Here is a 20,980-nt window from a genome sequence, read left to right as displayed (position 1 = left end):
TCTCTCTCTCTCTCTCTCTCTCTCTCTCTCTCTCTCTCTCTCACACTCACACACACACACACACACACACACACACACACACACACACAACATGGATTGCACAGGTGTCAAAGGAGCGGGGAGTTTTCATTCATGACTCATAGGGTGGAGCCATATCTCAAACCCTTGGTCCACGATATGGTAGCTTGTAGTGGCGGGTGTAGCAGTGCAGCTCTACAACAACTCTGGTAGCGATGGGGGTTGCAAGATGCTCGAACTGCAACACATATTGGCCCTTAATCTGCAGCGCTCTGGTTGTAATGGTGGGCCTAGCAGGACGTTATCGTAACCTACAGTGGCAGGTGCAGGAGCGCACCTCTGCAGCACGCCTTTGGCAGCATATAATAGTGGTGCGTAACAGCACGTGGGTAGGCAGGAGTGACTGCAAGCGAGCACACACAGGATTGCAAGCAGGGAGTGTGATGGCGGTTAGGCCTCTGCACATGCACCAAAGGCCATCAAGAAGCAATGTGTGCATGTTTGGAGATGGCGAAGGAGACATGTCGACCCAAGCTAAAGCTTGATAGTATATAGGCTGGGTTCAGACTGAACCGACAGAAGAAACAAGCCTTTACAAATCTGCCGCCGCCTAGTGTGAACAATGTGGAGAAGGAAAAGTGAAAAAGTGAAGGGGGTCGAGAGTGGCCATCAACTCTTCCGGGGGGGGGGGGGGGTCAGAAGAAAAATGGAGGGCTCGGCGAAAGAGTGCTTCAACTGCAACCAATCAAATTTCGTCATGAAGCATCGACGCCCCTGTGCATTTCTCGTCTGCCGCCTAGTCTGAACCCACCCATAGATAGATGTGCCCTTCAGTGTCAATTTTGTGTGTGTGTGTGTGTGTGTGTGTGTGTGTGAGTGAGAGAGAGAGAGAGAGAGAGAGACTTTATGAACTTGAGTTTTTCCTTGAAGTGGCATGTGAAGGAGAATTTGAAGGATGGTACATGTTGAGATTCTGGTGTAAACTTTTGACTTTTATTTTTGTAAATTTTGAATTTCCCTTCTAAATCGACAAAAGTACAAGCGTAAGGATTTCTCTACGGAGTTGAAATCTTGAAACTTGAGGCAATGAGGAGGCTTTACTGTACTCGGCTAACCACGTGAATGAACACAAGGGCTTCAAGTTTTGCTTTTGTTGGGCTCGATTTTATGTCTGATCGAACAAAGTGAATTTGTTCGTTCATGAGATCCCCTTGACAAGCACCAATACAACCACCATGAAGTAGTAGCCTACTGGCTGTATCTTACTGTTACATTAACTAATTAGCAAGATTCCATGTTTTCTTATGGGAGTGTAGAGGAAATGGATAGCTTGGTCTTGTTCACGCGGAAAGCATATCTCGAGATCATGAAAGACAAAAAGCATAACGATTTGTCATGTTAACGTCGATTTTGAACACAATGAAGAAATCGTAGAGGAAACGGATAGCTTAGCCTTGTTCATGCGGAAAGCATATCTTAACATTACGAAAGACATAACCGTAACGTTTTATTTGTTACGTTGACATCGATTTTAAACATAATCAACAAATTGCATCAAGACAATGGAGCTGATACTCAAGATGACTATCAGAATTCAGTTATTAGGTGCATAGTGACATAAGGTCAGCAATACATGCTGGGAGTAAATAACCAAAATGGCTGTACATATTAGCACTAAATAACAAAAATCCACACCAGCAAAAAAAACCCAGCAGGTGTCGAGACTGTGCTCACAAAAATGCCAGCAGATGCAGTAATATTTTTTCACATGTTGACAATCTAGTCGACAAGATGTCTGTTTAGCAAGTTCGCAAGCCTGCATAGGAGCGCATTCAGCTTGCTAAGCTGTGTTTTCAACTTTGATACTTCAATACGCAGCACTGAGATTTGCTCCTCTAGCTTGGAAACCTGGATATCAGCGACATTTGTTTCGCGTTCATCGATTGCGTCTTTTAATCTATCTATTGCATCCAAGACATTAGATCGAAGAGCTCGATAACCCTCCGGTTGATTCCTGGAGACCTCGTGCAAATTTTTTGTCACCAATCTCCTCGACCTTGTCCAATCGTGGATCTTGAATTTCATCCAATGACTCGTCTACTTGCGTCTCTGTCATTGTGTCCACCAAGTTCATCTGGTCCATTTTACCCTGCATTCACAGAATAGAAACTTTTAGTCTCATCACATGCAACAAATAGAAGCAATTACAATGAACTTGAAATTCATTGTATCATGCAATTGTTGTGACACCAACACTATGCACCAACGGGATGTACTCATCGCCTATTTGCGGACTCCCTCCGTCGCTATCATCATCCCTGTCATTGCAGTTTTGTTCACTATAGTTATCTTCGTGATTAGTTCGCACGCTCGCTGGACTGTTGAGAAGATGTTTGATAGTTAGCAAAGTGCAAAATCAAAATCATTCCTATGCATATTCATGAGCATACCTCTCAATTCCTTGCCAGCGGGAGTGGAACCAGTCGGCACGCGGGTGAGTTGTACTATACTCATCGTTGTTGATGAACATACTAGCGACATCTTGGTAGGTTGTGGTTGATGGATAAACCATGCATCTCCAAAGAGCTTTCGTCTTGCCTAATTGCATCCCCCGGCCTTGGTAAGGTGTCACCCACTCCGATGACGGATAATATTTCCCAGTTTTTAGCATCTTGTGCACAGTCGACAAGAAATCGTTTCCCAATGGATGTCCCAATCTAAACTTCCAGAACATATATGTCCTATCAAATATATTTGCAGGCGTCAAAAAGACTTTTTTAGCACAAAGACCATCAGTTGTCTCCCTTTCGAGGAATGCATGCATAGAAGCTAACAAAGCTACATCAATATCGCAACCCCCTACAGATACCGTGACACTAACCTGCATGACCCTAGAGCTTTTCGGCTTCTCAGCCCTGCTACTACCAGCTGGCAATGACTGCCTTTTTCGTTTTTTTGATACATTTCCCTCATTTGCATCCTGTCCGCACAGCGGGCCTCTACATTCCCCTCATTTGCATGCTGTCTGCAGTGGGCCTCTACATTCCCCTCATTTGCATGCTGTCTGCAGCAGCGGGCCTCTACATTCCCCTCATTTGCATGCTGTCTGCAGCAGGCCTCTACATTCCCCTCATTTGCATGTTGTCTGCAGAGCGGGCCTCTGCCTTGAGGCGAACCATAGGCCTTTGCATCAAACAACAAGATGCAGCAGAATACAAACACAACAGCACGCTCTCAGCCTATTGACTTCAATTCAGCAGACAATCCACACCATAAACAAAAAAGCACAGCAGAAGTTACCTCCACTTGGTTAGATTCAGCAGCAGCCGCTTGCGTGCGCAGAGAAAACGGACTGAACCAGGTCGCGAGCACTGAGTAAAAATATCCGGCGTCTTATAAAATGAGCAAATACACGCGTTTGTGTTGACCAGTAACTGCCGCCAGAGCTGTCCTGACACACGCCACACCGCCTGGCTCGCCTCCGATTTGCTTCCTGAAGTTTGCTACACAGATTCGCATTAATCCCACCAGGAAAAACCCATTTTGGGGACCTACTTGAGGGATGAAGTTGGTCTTAGAAAACTTTTTGGCTTTTGTTTTTTTTGCAAAACTCACAATTGTGAGTGGATAGTATCAAAAACATTCGAAATATACACCAATCCTCAGGCTCAGACCGAGTCTTGAGAGTCAAAGGATTACAAGTTTTCTACTTGACAAAGAAACCACTACTACTCCTGGGTTTTACTTATTACAAGATGTTATGTATTGTTCTAAAGCAGTCCTATGAGGCTTGTTTGCCTCCGATCATGTGGATCGTCACTCTGCTCTCTTGTATGATTTCACAAAAACTTTTTGGCTTTCTAAAAGAAGCCTCAGAGAAGTATTGAGTTAGATATACTTTCAATGTTTTCAGTGATGGTGATGACTCAGACTTACCTTAAAATATTATTTTGGTTTTAAAGTATTAAATGGATATTTTTATTTCACCTTTTATTTCACTTCTTCACATGGCTCTAGTCTTGACTTCTTTTGCATTCTATTCTTTTAGAATGCTAAAGTGAAGCTTCACCTTGCATACATACATATACATATACATATATATATATATATATATATGTAAGTTCTATAAATACATATACATATATACATACACACACAACATAAATAAATAAATAAATAATATATATATGTTTATATGAGTAAATAAATAAACCTATATATATAATAAAAAATTTCATTAGCATATATTATTTATTTATTTATTTATTTATTTATTAATGAGAAAACTATGGTGAAGAGAGAAAAAATTGGTGCAATGATGTCAAAACTTATTTCAAAAATCTTACAAATTTCAAAAAAATTACCAATATTTTTTGTTTTTTTTGCGAGGAGAACATTCGATCGCTCAATAAAAGAGACATTCCCGAACAAGGCTTCACCTTATATAATTCTAGTTAAACTCAGCCTAATAATTTTAACACTTTCTTATTGTTTTAGAAAGCTATCGTGACCCTTTCACTTGTTTTTTTTTACTTTTGGCAATACTCACTCGACTGAGTGAGTTGAAATAAATTAAAAAAGGAGCATACATTTCCTCCATGCTCAAAGTGAGCGATGGAGTCCAGAAAAAGTTACATCAGCAAACTAATAGAGCACCGCCTTGGGGGCTTTTACAAGGAGCCCGCGTACATGCAACACCATACAACCAAAAATGTACATATAAAGAGCCGAGTATGACATGTACGGTTGCCACCACCATCGGCCCCCTTCCACAAGGACGAAAGTGCCCAAACAAGCCAATCGATACAACAGAAAACCAAAGCAGTATCGCGAAGAATAGAAGCCAACTGAACAAGGAGAACAACACATACCATAATATGTACGCATAAGGGGGGAGCCATAACCGCTCCATTACCTCGCACCTCCATAGGGAACCACAGATTAGCAGGCTGTTGCGGCGAGCAATGCCTCGACGACAAGGACTGAGGTCGCCAAAAGAGATGTAGAACCAGCTACCCGGGTTGAAGGGGAGCCCACCCCGCCAAATCAACCCCATGGTGCCACCATGGGAAGTAGCCACTGCCACAGGCCGCATGCCATTCCGTAGGACAGAAAATAACTGGAAGCCGTTTGTGCCCACAGGGGAGCTGGGAGGGCTTCCTCCCCCACTATTAAAAATAAGGGATTGCCATCGTAGGCGCCAAGAAAGGGTGAGGCAGCTAGGAGACCCCCATTGGACAACATTTCTCTCAATACCTGACCACCATCCCACCTACAATGGTTCTCCTGCCACAGAAGATCCAACGAGCTCCTCAACTCACAATCCCTCGCAGGCAAAATGCGCAGGAAACACGGCAGCCACCCGCGAAGCAGAAAACCCTAGGCTCACATTCTCACTGGGCCCTTTGGTCGTCTAAAATTTAGAAAAGCTAAAGTTAATTACTGGATTCAAATTTTCTTCTTATAGTTTTTCTCTTTAATCTCTTAATTTCTCTTTTTATTTTTCCTCGTTCATGCATACTACATTTTTTTGCAGGTTGGACCCATTGCTCGAATTTTTTCCCCAAAAACTTCAAAAATCTACATTTGAGAAATTTTAGAGGTAAATTAACTATAATTGAAGGTTTTTACACTAAATTTTCCTAGAGTTTGCATTTAAATTTTAGAGGTGAATCTCAAAATTTGTAGGTGGGATTACTAGATCACTTGATTGGCCCAAAGTGGTAGTGCTCAAAATCGCAATAGGACTGCCAGAACCATCAACAATTGAAGTGCCTAACCAATTGAGGACGACATGGACTACTACAGATGCCTCTTCGAAGCACTACATGGACCCCATCCTACCAATTATATCAAGGGGACCATCTTAGGGATCATAGTGGATATTATTTGAGTGCCAATCATTCATATTCAAAACCTAGCAAACCAACACCACTTTGTGGTTGAGGGCTTCTTTTGGTTGGTGAATTGAATTTAGCCAACACACTTTAGGGAATTCTCCAAAAGATAAAGTACAGTTGGTAGCCGTTCTGTTGATAAAGAGACTTAGAACCTCTCCTAAGCTTTGTGGAGATGACACCAATCCTTGCATATGACAGTTCCTCATGGAAACTTTCTAATTGGAAACGAAAAATCTAATATTAAAATTAATGGCTTTAATTCTCAAAGCATTGTAATATGATTTATTTTCTCCTGGTTACATTTTTGTGTGATGTTAATTTTTTGGTCATTGTGCTTATTAACTTCGATAGATAGCTAAAATCATGTGTGCATCGCAATTCTTGAATTGGTTTTTCCTTTTTTTTTTTTGTTGCAAAACTCACAATTGTGAGTGAATTATATTGAGCAGCCCAAAAAAATTACAAGGTCATGCTCTTGTTGAGCCATGACATCATCCAGAAACTATAATTACATCAGGGCAGCCACCCCCACCAATACACATGGTCCAAAAAATTGTCCTTTTGAATTGGTTTTTCCAAAAAAATAAAGATTACAAAACTGATTTGAGCAAGTGGATAATAAAGGCCAAGCTTCATTGACTCAATCTTGTGAGTGAAAAAGGAGCTTCAACCTTTCTTGGGTAGGAATGAGCATGGTGCCGATGTAATGAGTTCTCTCTCTCTTTTTTTTTTTCAAAACTCACAATTGTGAGTGAATTATATTGATCATCTCAAAAAATTACAAAGTCTGGCCATGCTCTTGTCGAGCCATGAAATCATCCAGGGACCATAATTACAACAACAATATGGGCAACCACCTTTAACAAACCGCCCCGTATTGGTAAATAGAAGATCTCAAAAGAACATGATAATTGACCTTATGAATGGGTTCTCTCATTCTAATGGTTGATGTGAATTCTTAATGTGCATGCTTTATGGGTTCATGAATCATGACCCCCTTTGCAAAACCACCAATCTGATTTTAGTACATTTATGGGTGAAAAAGCATATCTTTCTTTACCAAAGTGTAGGCTCCAAACACACACATGATATCGGTGTAAAACTTGTCATTTTTTGACATTTCTTGACCCTTTACAAATCCTACTTTATTTTATTTTGATTTTTATTTCAATATTGTAGAGAGACTCAAAAATTAGGATATCGGAATTAATGCATACTCTATGGTTTTGACATAATTTTAGGCTATCCTTTTTTTTTCCCAAACTCACAATAGTGAGTGTATGTCTATATTACGAAAGCAAAAATTAAAAGGTGTTCTTATTGCCTTTAAAACAAATTAAAAGATATTCTTAATTTAAAGATTCTCTCAACAACGAAAACGATGTGTTAATGTATAGCACGTAGCAATGGATAATGACGAAGCATGTAGATTTGTAACAATATTAGTTGAAAATGACGGATACGACATTGAGAGAGAGAGAGAGTGAGAGAGAGTGAGTGAGCGAGTGAGTGAGCACATGCTAAAGGGAAACACCTCTCTATATGGACACAAAAGGTTCTTCGACTCTCCACCTTCATATACCTTTTGACTTTCCGTCTTCATACTGTTTTTTTTTTCCTTTTTTTTTTTTTTGCAAAACTCACAATTTTGAGTGATTGTATACTCACCTTTCACTTGAGGAGACCTAAATTCGAATGAGTGTATATATATATTACAAAAACAAAAAAAAATTACATTGCAAACCATGTTCTTATTGAACCATGGCATCAACCGGCACTTGAGACACGAGGACACTATTACATCGGCTAACCAAGGGTGCCACATGAAAACCAATCGATACTAACAGACTTAGGCTGGCTTGGGGTTGCCACCAAGGAGAGAGCTCTGCCACAACGCACCCCTTGACCGCCAAGCCATAACGTGTTATTGTGCAAAAATCACTTTTTTCTAGCCAATCTTTTTATCAGTATTGGTTGAAGGATCACCAAATGACTAATGAGGTCAAGTTGTTGGTTTTGCAATCCCACATCCTTAGAGACCATCTTTGTCTTGTCTTGCACCTTGGGCCATCCTATAAAGAGGACACCATTATATAATTGTGAACAGAGTACTTAGGAGCCTATATGTAAAGTAGGCCCACAATTTATTCTTAATCAAATTTGTGCTACTATTTAATTGCTATTAATTCATATCTCCCTACCTTGCCCTGATTTCTACTTATTAGCTCAATTTTTACGTTTGTACAAACAAAACAAAACCATTTACATGCCTCATGTTGCTTTGATTCCCTCTCTCCCTGCCATGTGTCCCCTGCACTTGGCTTTCTCCCTGTGACCTCCGTTGGCAACTCTTTTCCCTTTCCTTACTTTCCCACTTTCCAGAGGATATCTCCTTAGATACTCTCAAACAAATTCCTTACCCCAAAATGAGGGTATCTTTTTTTTTTTGGGCAAAACTCAGAATTGTGAGTGATTGTATTATAGAGTCACCAATAGATTACAAACCAGCCTCAAGCTCAGGCCGAGCCTTGAGGGACAGAGGGTTACAACTGAGCTTAGTTACAAGTATCTACTATTACACATGGCACAAATGGATGGCAAGGGATGCCCTAAGCCAATCCTCTGATGTACCTTTTACTTACCATATATATTATCTCCTTGATTTCTTGTACAATCTCTGAGAAGCTAGCCACCGAGAGGTCATTATCAAAGACACGACAGTTCTTGGCCTTCCAGATGTTACTCAAGAAGCAGTATCTGACAATTTGAGTACAAATAAGTAGTGCAAAACTTTAAAATTGTATGCCACCAAGGCACAAATCCTTCTTGAAATACCCAATCTTCCACGTCCTTTGTATCCATTTGCACATCTTTCTTGCAAGGCCTCTAATAGCCGCACATTCCATGAAAGGGGTGGTAGAGGTCTTTGCTAGCTAATCTGCACCCGAAACATCTGTCGGGTCTGATACCACGCGCTTGTATCTTGACACATGTTGGCAAGGCCCCCCAAAGTACTTTCCACAAAAATATCTTCATAAATTGAGGCCATTGCGGATTACAAATGTTCTTCGTGACCTCTACCCATCGAGCCTCCGACCATTGCTTCTTCCACTGCTTGTTTTAAAGGGGCAAACCAATCAACCTCATGGATTAACATTTGGTAAATTCTTTTGGTATGGGGTTTAGAGAATCGGCTACTCATGGGCCATTTCCAAGCTTTCCACTCAAAAGTAAATTCACATATCGGCATGAGAACACGGTCTAGACCTTCTACAACCCTATTCACAAGTAACTGCTAAGTGCCATTGAGTTGAAACTGGGAAAACACCTGGGCTGAGGATTTCCAACCCTTGCTATTACTATCTGAGAAGTGTCTCAGCCGTTGCAGTCCTTTATTGTTAATCCTTCTTGCAATTTCACTCCAATAAGAGTTCAAGAAAACCCCAACAGCTTTAGACAGCCAAGGGGACCAGTGCGAGATGGAGTTATGGAAGTATCTAGTAACTTCACCCCATTCAAGTGCCCCTGTTGCTCTATTGCATTTTTGCACCATCTCTCCCGTGATACCACTCAGTCTTAAGCTAGCCCAAAGTTTGGCCTTTTCAATCATATCCTTGGTCATGATAGCCCAAGCCTGTTCTTGATTTGCGATTGAGACCACAAACTTGGCAAACAGGGCTTCAACATGAACAACGAGGTTGAGAATTCCAAGGCCACCTTGCGTCACCAATTGAGCAATACCTTCCCACTTTTCCCATTTCCACGGCGTCGAGGTTTTAGTGTTGTTCCTCCATAAGAATAATTTAACTAATTTTAGAAACTCCTTCCAGTTGTATTTGGCTATTTTGAGGAGCGGGCTAGTGAAGGCAATATAAGGAAGCATAAGAGAGTTAATCACGACTCAACTCTAGAAGGGGAGCATCACATACTCCCACCTTCTCATTTTCCTCTGAATCTTCTCAAGGACCCCCACTGGACCCTTTGCTTGTGCATAACGTCCACCCCTAAGGGGGCCCCTAGATGCCTAAAGATCCTACCTTTAGACACAATCTCTCCATAGCAGACCTATCGGTCAAAAGAGTAGTTTTTTGTGAGGGAGATCAGTCTCAACTTTTCAATATTACACTTCGACCCAGAAGCCACAACAAATGTATGCACAATCTCAAGGGCCTTCCTGAGCACCTGAGGGCAAGCTTTCAAGAAGAGGAGGGAGTCGTTCGCAAACATCTTGGCCAGGAGCTGGTTGTTACTGAGCAAAGTAAACCCTTGTATTTCCCCCCGCTCAGCAACAGCTTCGAGCATTGTTAATAGAGGATGCGATCCAATAGCAAAGAGCGGGTCCCAGGGGCATCCTTGCTTGATCGATCTTTTAGCTTCAAAGGAGCCCTCAATTCTATCATTGAATAGGAGCTCCAAATGGCCACCCTCACCGAGAGTGTGTATAAGCTAGCAGAGGTGTGGCCCGAAGCCCAATGATTGCATGGCATCTTCAATGAAGGACCACACAATCCTATCATAAGCCTTGTCTAGATCTACCAGGAGCAGAATGCACTCTTGCTTTGTGTTAACCCTCACGGCACACGGACACCCATCACCTACGATGGACGCGTATTATGTATTTGGTAGAGTCAGGTACCGGGCTTGTCGGACCAATAGGGAAAGGTAGAGTGATCGCCGATGAGAGGCGCACTTTAACTTGGACATTCAAGGGATTAGTTGGTTAAGCATGGGCGCCCAAGTGTGAATGGGGTGAGCTCCTATAAAAGCCAACTAAACCTAATTTTTACTCATTCTCTCATTTGTGCAATTGAAGAGTGCTCTTGCTCCATCTCCATCTTCTTCTTCTTCACCTCCTTGTGTGTGTGTGTGTGAGAGAGAGAGAGAGAGAGGGAGAGTGTGTGTGCGATCGAGCATTACGAAGGCACGACGGCGGCGAAGCGGTTGAGCGCGGCACGACTGCAGCTTCTTCTTCATCGCGGCGAGGAATCCACCACGAAGGCGAGCGTAGAGCGGTGAGTGACACACCCTTTGTTTTCTTGAGCTTGCTAGTTTAGGCTTGTTGTGTGCTTGGAGCCGTTTGTGGCTCGCATACGGTGTATTGGCAAGTCCCTTGCTTCGACAGTGCGGCAAGGAGCGCACATTTTTGGCGCCGCTGCCGGGGATATGCCCTACACTAAGCTCGGTTAGCACTTTACACTTCCTTGTGGTGCAATTTCTATCATAGGAAAGGCAAGGAAGGAGTGTGTGGAGATTTCTGTTTTTTGCGTTTTCTGCAATTGCTGTCAAGTTTCAATTTCTACTTTTGTCTGCGTTTTTTCAATTTTCGCAATTTCTGCATTTTCAAGTTCGGCGTTTTCAATTTCTGCAATTTTCTGCATTTCTGCGTTTTTTTAATTTTCTGCAATTTCTTCATTTTCTGCAATTTCTGCGTTTTTTCTGCAGTTTCTGCAATTTTCTGCAATTTCTGCATTTTTTGCATACCTGCGTTTTCAATTTCTGTATTTTCCCAAAAAAAAAAATGAAAAAAAAGAAGAAAATAAAAATTCGGAAATAAAAAAACGCGAGTGAGCGGGCGGCGAAATTTTTTGAAAAAAAATAAAAAACGTGACTCTTAAAACGGACGGGTTGGTTTGTATAAAAGATAGATCGGGATCGGGATCATTTTCCCAAGCCCAAGCCCAAGCCCAAGCCCAAGCCCAAGCCCAGGCCTCAGTCTTATGATATATACTAGACTCACTCTTATATATATACCCTACTCCCTCAAGAGAGAATGAGAGCATGTGGGACAAGTCCTCCACTCTCCTCCTTTCTCTTCCCACTTGCACCCTTAGACTTTCTAGTTTGGGCCTAGTTCCCTACTGGAAATTGACAGTTTTAGGGATTCCGAGGGCATAGAGTGACCAAACGGAGGGCTGTAAAGCACGGCACGACCCTCTGACCGATACGCTCGTTTTGAGCTATCACACGGCCCATTCCACGACACGCTCTAAAAAATCTAGCAAAAAAACAAACAAAAAACACGCTAAAAACTAGTCACAAGGCCTCCTAGAGCAGCTTTTTGACACCTTAGGCTATCAAAAGCACATGCACTTACGCTCTGGGCGGGTGCTAGAACACGAGCATATTGAGGGTGCCTCTGTTCATACGGACACCCATTACCCATCCACGATAAGCTCTAGACCCTCAGCGGGGACACAAGGTAGCACCACCCAAGACCCTAAAATAGCCGCTAGTGATTCCTCCTCCGACTCAGAAATCATGGAAGCATACCCTACCCAAAACACTGAGAGAGAAGGCCATGCACCTCCCGAAGCTCCACAGCCTAGTACTAGTATGTTTAGCCGTTTCATGGAAACATTAGGTAGAGCTACTCGCTCGGAACCTGATGCAGATGAAGCACGCGAAGGGGGTGGGGAAGTGGAATCTCCTTTCACATCGCACGTGGACCCCACACCCCCAAAGAGTGTCCATGTGGATATCCTACCAACTTCTTACCAAGAAGGCCCTGTTGAGCTGCCTCCTTCAGAAGTTCCCTCTAGAGTACCGTTGGTGGCAAGTAAAACCACGGGGAGCAACATTGCTTCTACCTCACAAGAAACCGTTAACACGTCGACTCTAGAAGGATTGTTCATTAATGATCATTGGACATACGACCTCCACACTGAGGTGTTGACGGATCTACACTCTGGCCACGCCTACCATGTAGGATGGATAGAGATTGTACAATCCACCTCTAGTGCCACGAGCATCGAAGATCAACAGAAAATGATCTGTAATGTTATCCATGGCATTATTCAATCAGAAAGGCAAAACCGAGGGGTAAATATACTCTCAACTGGCCCCATGAGATTTCTGGATACGAGCAAGGCTCAACATCCTACTCTATCTCAAATGGAGACTCCTCTAATGAGCCCCATGGACCCATCTTACGTCATTTCACCTGGGGTCTCTATGCAATCTGAGCCTCCGAGCGAAAACTTTAGCTTCCCTAACTTGGCTCAACCCTCTATCAAGGAAAACACAGTGCTCACTCCAGGGATAAGCCTGACAGAGAATGTACCGATGACATCTACGGTTAGCGCAGTGCCACTACCTAGTGTTGTAGTACCTAATATGGGGCCTCGACCGTATGTGCCTCTAGCCCCTTATGCACACATGGCCCCCACACCTCCAATTGTACCACTTGCTTATGCTCCTCGAGTGCCGCTCCCTAGCCCTTATCCGAGTGGACCAATGCCCGGTTATGTTCCATATCCTGCATCATCCACACATATGCCAAGACCGGTACCCGTTCCTCTCCCACATATGATTCCAAGAGTACCTCCACCGGCCCTGCCTCCTCACATAGGTGACTTGGCAGCGTTTGCTCAAACCATAGGTCGATCTATCGCGGAAAATATGCGGCATGCATCTGATAGAGAGCCTAGAAGTAAGGCAGTACAAATTGCCAAACTCACGCAAAAATTCAATGGGGACGAAGATGCTAGGAAACACATTGAAGTGTTTGAACAAGTATGTGATTCCTTAGGGGAACGCAACGAACTACATAAGTGCAATGCCTTAAGCTTGACATTAAGTGGGAAGGCTGGAGATTGGTATAGGACCCTAAGGGTGGACGAGAAAACAATCTACCCTACCCTTCAAAGGTTGTTTCTAAAGGAGTACATACGAGAAGGTGTGCTTTGGGGTGTAGCATCTCAGCTACAGAAGGCCGAACGTAAGGAAGGAGAGTCAGTAAGGGACTTCATTAGTCGTCTAAAGCACTTAAACTCTCGCTGCCCTGTAAATGATCGCTTCAACAATAACCAACTGCTTGATCGATTCATTCGAGGGTTGAGGAATGAAGGAATCTATAATGGACTAGTGATTAGAGGTATCACAACCTGGGAAGATGTCACTGCCAATGCAATCCAATTAGAGGACAACTTGATGATAGCAGGCATGAGGGTGTCTACTGACACGAGATCCACTAGCTCACAAGCCATTGAGTATGAACCCATGACTGCAAAGCCCATTGCCAATGAGCCAAAGGTATTTGAGACATTCTTGACAGACTTCACCAAGGCAATCCAAGAGTCTCTTAAGGATAATCGACCCCCTCAAAATAGTCACATGTATCCAAGAAGGGAGCAACAATGGTGTTCCATTTGCTTAGGTCCACATAGCACTAGTGAGCTCCCTACGTTTAGAGTAAAATTTAATGGAACTTGCAACGCATGTGGTAGGTATGGTCACCAAGCTAAGGATTGTTTAATGATCAAACGTATGATGGCAAATAGACCACCTGTAGCCTGGACGGATGCACCTCGAGCTCCTGTATTGATGCCTACTCCACCTGTTGAGCAACTACCGCAACACATGGTCCCTAGACCTCAAAATGTTGTACAAGCTACGCCGTTACCACCTCCTGTGCTAGGACCGCAGCCCCCGCATCCAAGAGTCGCCCCTATGAACCAAGTGGGTTGCGAGCCATCTAATGCTTATGCAGATGGTTGTGAGGAGGAAATAGACACTAGTATTGCCTACGGACTTGATACATTGGAAGAATGTCCTATATACTACATGGAAGATTGTTGGGGACAAGTCAAGCCGGTTTATCAAGCTGCTGCTCTCGCAGCCAACCAAATGAAAACCGAATAAGAGAAAACCATAAAGAGCCTCTGAAAACACCACAAGTGTTTCCAAATCCAATCCACGACCCCCAAGATAAATCGCAGGGGCAAAAAGGGAAAAATCGTAAAAAGAAGATTGGGACGTACCCAAACCCTGTAGACGAGATTAAGCAGGTGAAACATCTAAGAGGTTTAGTGGAGGAGACTCAAAGGAAACTAGAACCAGAACCCATGCATGTAAAAATTCATGACACAGTGTTTCCCACGCAAGTTCATCCACCCCACATGAACCATAGACCGTTAGCCATATCTAGTATCATCCAAGAAGGGAGTGAGGACAGGACATCAGAAAGTGAGCATACACCCTTCTTGTTGGAAAGGATGTTTAACGAAGGAATACCTGATCCCATTGAGGAATATGAGATTCCATCCTCACCAGTTCCTAGTCAAGGACCTACACCCTGCAAAACGCCAATGAATGTTGCCAAACTAGTGGACTTCATGTCTTCTGAGGTCCGAACCACGATCATAGCAAAGCTGTATGGAGATCCTGAGTTATTCCTTGCACTTCGAGCATTCCTTAACGGAGAGCTACGAACGGGATTACCGCAGTTTGCGCAACCAAATAGGCCTGACTCGATTATGATTGATGAGGAAAATCATGTGCAATCACTTGACTTAGATGAACACGAGTCTGTGATCGAGGTACCCATTAACGAATTAGGCCAGTATTTTGAAGGCGACGAGTCTAATGCGACCCTACCCATCACTACCAAGGGATTAACTATAAAGGGAATTCTTGATGGTGGTGCGGGAGTTAGCATCGTTACAAAAGATTGTTGGGAATCCATGGGAAAACCCCGCCTCAGTGTTACTAACATTGTGGTAAAGATGGCAAATGGTACCATAGCCAAACCTATGGGGATGCTCAAGGATCTTAAGATCAAAGTTCTAGGACACAAGGTACGACATACGTTCATTGTAATGGATTTCTCTAAACACCTTATGTCATATGAAATGATTTTAGGACGACCATTCATGAGGGAAGCACAAATGGTTCACGATTGGTCTAAAAATCATGTCTATTTGCAATTCCAAGACTCTGTCCTTAGAGTGGATTTGGTGACTGGTAAGGTACACCCCTTAGGGAGTAAAACCATTATTGATCATCGCTCTGACACCACAGTTCACTCGGCCCCACTACAATATTGTTACACTTGTAAGAAGGATACAGACATTGGCCAAGATTCTCCTTATATGGATATCCTACCTGGGATGACTGAGTCGGACAATGTGGATTGGGTACACCTAGCTGCAACCATAGATACCTGGGGAAATAGAGGAACCACTTGGGTCACACCAGAGGGGGAAGAGGTACCACAAATTGCACCTCTGAACATGATAAGTGCCATACATGCATCTTCTAAGGGCAAGGCAATTGTGGACCAATCTGACAGTGACACTGATAGCTCAATAGAAGACTTTGACCAACACGACTTGGACACTGACTCCCAGAGTGAAACGGATTCTGAATCTCATGAATTAGAGAGTGGAGCAAGTTCACAGTCAAAACATTCGGAAGGATCGAGCACATCAACCGATGATAGCTCCTCCGAGAGTGAAGAGGACACCAACGAGGACTCCTTTAGTGAGCCAGATCTAAATGCAAATCAAAAGCAGGTCTCAAATAAGAAAAAGAAAAACCTTAAGAGGCGTCGATATCGAGCCAATGTACGTGCTAGGATAAACAAGAAGAGATCCTCAGCAGAATGGCTCAGTTATATAGGAGCATGTGATGCTCATCGAAAATTGGTAGACAATTGGGGTGAATATCTCCAAAATGTTATGTGGTGTAGACCACGACCCCATGACATAGCCCAATTAGAGATCATAGACAAGCCAAAGTTGAGCCGCACTGCAAGGAGGCGTCAAAACCAAGAGTTAGCTAGACAACACAAGAAAGCAGAAATGGAAGCACAAACCAACGCACAACCAGAATCCACAGACTTGCATCCTGCACCAGAACATTTCAAATCTTACACCACAGGGGAAGCAAAGGTTGTGTACACAAAAGCCCAAAGAATACCTATCGATGGGAATAATGGAATCTATGATGGTCCGGCAATAGTTAAAGAAATAGAATTAGCTGACCCCGGTGAAGAATCAAAACCTGTTTTTATTGCCCAAGACCTCACAGAAGTTGAAGAGGCGGTCCTCAAAGAGCTTCTCAAGGAATTCAAGGACGTATTCGCTTGGACATACCATGATATGAAAGGTGTTCCGCCTTCTGTGGTCCAACATACAATCCCTATGATTAGCACTGCGAAGCCCGTACAACAAAGACCCTACCCGATGAATCCTAAGTACGCAAAGATCATTCAAGAAGAACTAGAAAAGCTTATCAAATGTGGGTTCATATATCCTATTGAACACTCTGAATGGGTGTCGCCAATAGTTATCGTGCCAAAAAAGAATGGGAAACTCAGGGTGTGCGTGGACCTCAAAAAAGTTAATGCAGCTACTAGAAGAGACCATTACCCCCTACCATATTCCGAACATGTACTCGAAAGAGTTGCAGGCAAGGAAGCTTATAGCTTTCTAGATGGGTACTCAGGCTACAACCAAATCACGATAGCGCTAGAGGACCAAGCTAAAACTGCCTTCATCACAGAATTTGGCGTGTTTGCATTTCGTGTGATGGCTTTTGGCTTAACAAATGCCCCTGCTACATTCCAACGATTAATAAACACTGCTTTTAAAGAATATTTGAGAGAGTTTTGTGAAGCTTTCTTAGACGACCTTTGTGTTTACTCTTCTTGGAAAGAACATCTATCATGTTTGCGGAAGGTGTTTGAAAAATGTAGGTTATATCGTATCTCATTGAACCCGTTCAAATGCCAATTTTGGGTCAAGCATGGAGTTATTTTAGGGCATATAGTATCCAAGAATGGTATCTCAACCGATGAGAGCAAAATTAAAGTGATTCTAGAGTTACCACCACCAACCAATTACAAGGGAGTTCAAAGGTTCATGGGACACGTGGGTTATTATCGACGGTTTATTTTATTTTTCGCTGAGATAGCACGTCCTTTGTACAAGCTTCTCATTGAATTTAAATGGACTGAAGAGTGTGACCAGGCCTATGAACAATTGAAGAAAACACTAGCAAGTGCTCCAATTTTAAGGACACCTAACTGGGATGTCATTTTCCATGTGCATATTGATGCATCAAACTTTGCTATTGGGTGTGTTCTCACTCAACCAGGAGAACATAAATTGGACTATCCCATTAGCTTTGCAAGCCGTCAATTGAACGATGCTGAAAGGAACTACACCACTACAGAGCGAGAAGGTTTGGCAATGGTTTATGCAGTAAAGAAATTTTGCTACTACCTTCTGGCAAACAAGTTTGTATTTTATGTGGATCATCAAGCGTTGCTGTATCTGGTAAACAAGCCATGCTCCACAGGAAGAATCACACGATGGTTGTTAATTCTTCTTGAGTTTGATTTCACGATTGTAGTGAGACCCGGTAAAAGGCATGTCATGGCTGATCATTTGTCTCGCATACCCAATGGTGAAGCCCCTACAGGAGTTGATGATGAATTACCCGATACTTCCCTATTCATAGTTGAGACTATGCCTGAATGGAGTGAGAACATTGTTAACTTTTTAGTTAATGGTTTTCCACCCAAGGAACTTCGTAAGGATATCGCTCGAAGGCTAGTAAAAGAATGTGAACCCTATTGTTTGATTGCCGGAACCCTGTATAGATTAGGCAAGGACGATATTCTTAGGCGTTGTGCCCGCGAGGATGAATATTTGTATATCTTGCAAGAAGCACATATGGGCATAGCAGGAGGACATTTTTCAGGGGACCTGACTGCTAGAAAGGTGCTGCAATCAGGCTATTGGTGGCCAACTTTATTTAAGGATGCATCACTTTTTACAAAAGGGTGTGATGAGTGCCAACGTTACAAGACCACACAGCGCAAGGACAGAATGCCCTTACATCCTATTAAAGTAACCCAACCATTTGAAAAATGGGGCTTAGACTTTGTAGGTCCAATTAGTCCCGCAGCTCGCAACACTCAATCTCGATATATTCTAGTTGCTACGGACTATGTAACAAAGTGGGCTGAAGCTAAGGCTTCACAAAAAGCTGACGCGAGGACAACATCTAAGTTTCTTTTTGAGAACATTATCACAAGATTTGGTTGCCCTTTTGAAATTGTTAGTGATAATGGTACCCATTTTATAAATGAGGTAATAAGAGAGCTTACCACGACCTTTATGATATCCCACCATAAGTCTACACCTTATTACCCGCAAGCTAATGGACAAGCCGAGAGCACCAACAAGACTCTAATCTCTATTTTAACCAAGACGGTAGAAGCTCATCGCACTGATTGGGATTTGAAGTTGACATCTGCTCTATGGGCTTATCGTACTGCTTATAAAGTGGCTATTAATTGTACGCCATTCAAAATGGTATACGGCCAAGAAGCGGTTATGCCTTGGGAGTTTGTCATTCCTAGTCTTAGGGTAGCTTCGCAAGAAGGATGGAATGGTAACCCCTTAACCGAGCGTTTGTTTATCTTAGAAAAACTAGACGAAGAGAGACAGTTGGCTGTGCAAAATGCTCTTGTGGAAAAGGATAGGAGAAAGAAGTGGTTTGATCGCCATGTGAAGGACAAGGATATCAAAGTTGGTGATAAAGTCCTTATGTATGGAGTACGTAAAGAGAAGAAAAAGTTGAAATATGCTGGTAAAGGACCATATAGAGTATGTGAAATTACCCCACAAGGTACCCTTCGTGTGGAAACTCTTGATGGAGTTGAAACCATTGGATTCCTCAATGGGAGTAAATTCAAAAGATATTATGATCCTTTAAGCGAAGAAGAACTACGGGCCATTCATCAAAAGAAAGCCGCCAAAGCACAAACCGAGTTAAACAAGATACAAGCTCAAGCTGAGGCTAAGGAGCGACAACAACGTATAAGACAAAAACGAGAGGCTAACCTTGGGGTCACAAATGCATTCCACGTGGAAATCGAAGAGGATGGGTTGGACTCTGACACACCTCTACGATACCCCATTGAGTTAAATAGTGCCTATGGAAAAGTGCTATATAACGCCTTATTGGACACGGGTGCTAAATACAATCTGCTATCCTATGGGGTGTGGTGTCAGTTAGGGAAGCCACCTCTATCTGAGAGTATTATCCAAGTCAAGGGTGTCAACAAGAAAAAAACTGCGGTTTTTGGAATCTGGCACACTTCTGTCAGTTATGACAATGGGGTGGTAGCTCAAGACTTTTTGGTCATGCCTACTGGAACTATGGAGGGTAATATAAACCTAGGCCGCACGTGGATGATAGCCACCAAATGCACTATTGATTGGGGGACTGGGGGTGTTACAACGCAAAAACCAACTCTTAGCCCTACCACTCAAGCCATAGTCCCTGAGATATTGCCCAAGGAAATAAAACCCAAGACATTGCATGTCCAGGAGGTTGAACCATACGTCCCCATAGCCCAACTCTCTAGAGCTTCAACTAATGTAGTTGAAAGAAAGCTTGAGACACACAAGAACCATCCTAATATAACAGAGAAAACATACAAGTGGGTCCCTAAAACCTCTGTAGTGAGCATGGTTGATGCAAAAAAACGGAAACCTAGTAAGAACCGTACCACTCACTCCAAGAAATGTAAAGAAACGCTGCGTTGGATTCCTAAACGACTATTGGAAGCCCAAGGATACTATGAAGGAAATGATCAAATCTGGGTGCCCAAACGTAAAGTGTACTCTTACCTGTCACCTGGCCCATGTAAACCCAATCCTGTGGCTCCAAAACAAATTGAAAATCGCGGAAAGGAAAAAATCATGGAATGTTACACACCCGTTCTAGAGCTAGTTTGGGTACCAAAGAAAGAACGATTTGTTCCACCTAGCTCAGGAACAGGGAAATCAAATGAAGCTTCTTGCTCTTCATGTAGTCCCTATATGCAAATAGAAGCTTCGACACAACCTCCACCTAACACTGTACATATCCATCCAAGCACGAAAGAGTTTGCACCTTCCGGGGTAAGTTCACCACCTACAACAACGTTGCAAATAAAATCCTGGGAGAGTACCTTACCACCCTTACAACTTGACGAGGCACCTAGGGTAATAGAAAACTACTGGAAAAAATCCTCACCTATTACCAACTGGAACAATTGGTTTCAAAGGGTGACAAGCTCATTTCAAACGGTATGATCTACCCAAGGAAGGGGGGAATGTTTGTGGACATCCATCATTCACTTGCTTCCCTCTCAACCTTTTTCCCTGACCTCTTAATCTCCGATCTTAGGGAATGTATATATATAGCCTTATACTCACAAAAAAACAAAAATAGTAAAGAGCAAGAGCGCCTAGCAATGAGAGAGCACCCTATCAGATCTTACA

General features: G+C 42.9%; 1 pseudogene; it reads right to left on the bottom strand.

The window, feature by feature from the left end:
- Positions 1–1,619: 1,619 nt before the first annotated feature.
- LOC147431432 (uncharacterized) lies at positions 1,620–2,532 on the bottom strand (annotated as a pseudogene).
- Between the last annotated feature and the right edge of the window lie 18,448 nt (positions 2,533–20,980).

The sequence above is a fragment of the Adiantum capillus-veneris genome, chromosome 21 (assembly GCF_014529385.1).
Source record: "Adiantum capillus-veneris isolate H3 chromosome 21, ASM1452938v2, whole genome shotgun sequence".
Classification (NCBI taxonomy): domain Eukaryota; kingdom Viridiplantae; phylum Streptophyta; class Polypodiopsida; order Polypodiales; family Pteridaceae; genus Adiantum; species Adiantum capillus-veneris.
Note: the sequence above shows the minus strand (reverse complement) of the source record. Positions and strands in the feature narration are given on the sequence as shown.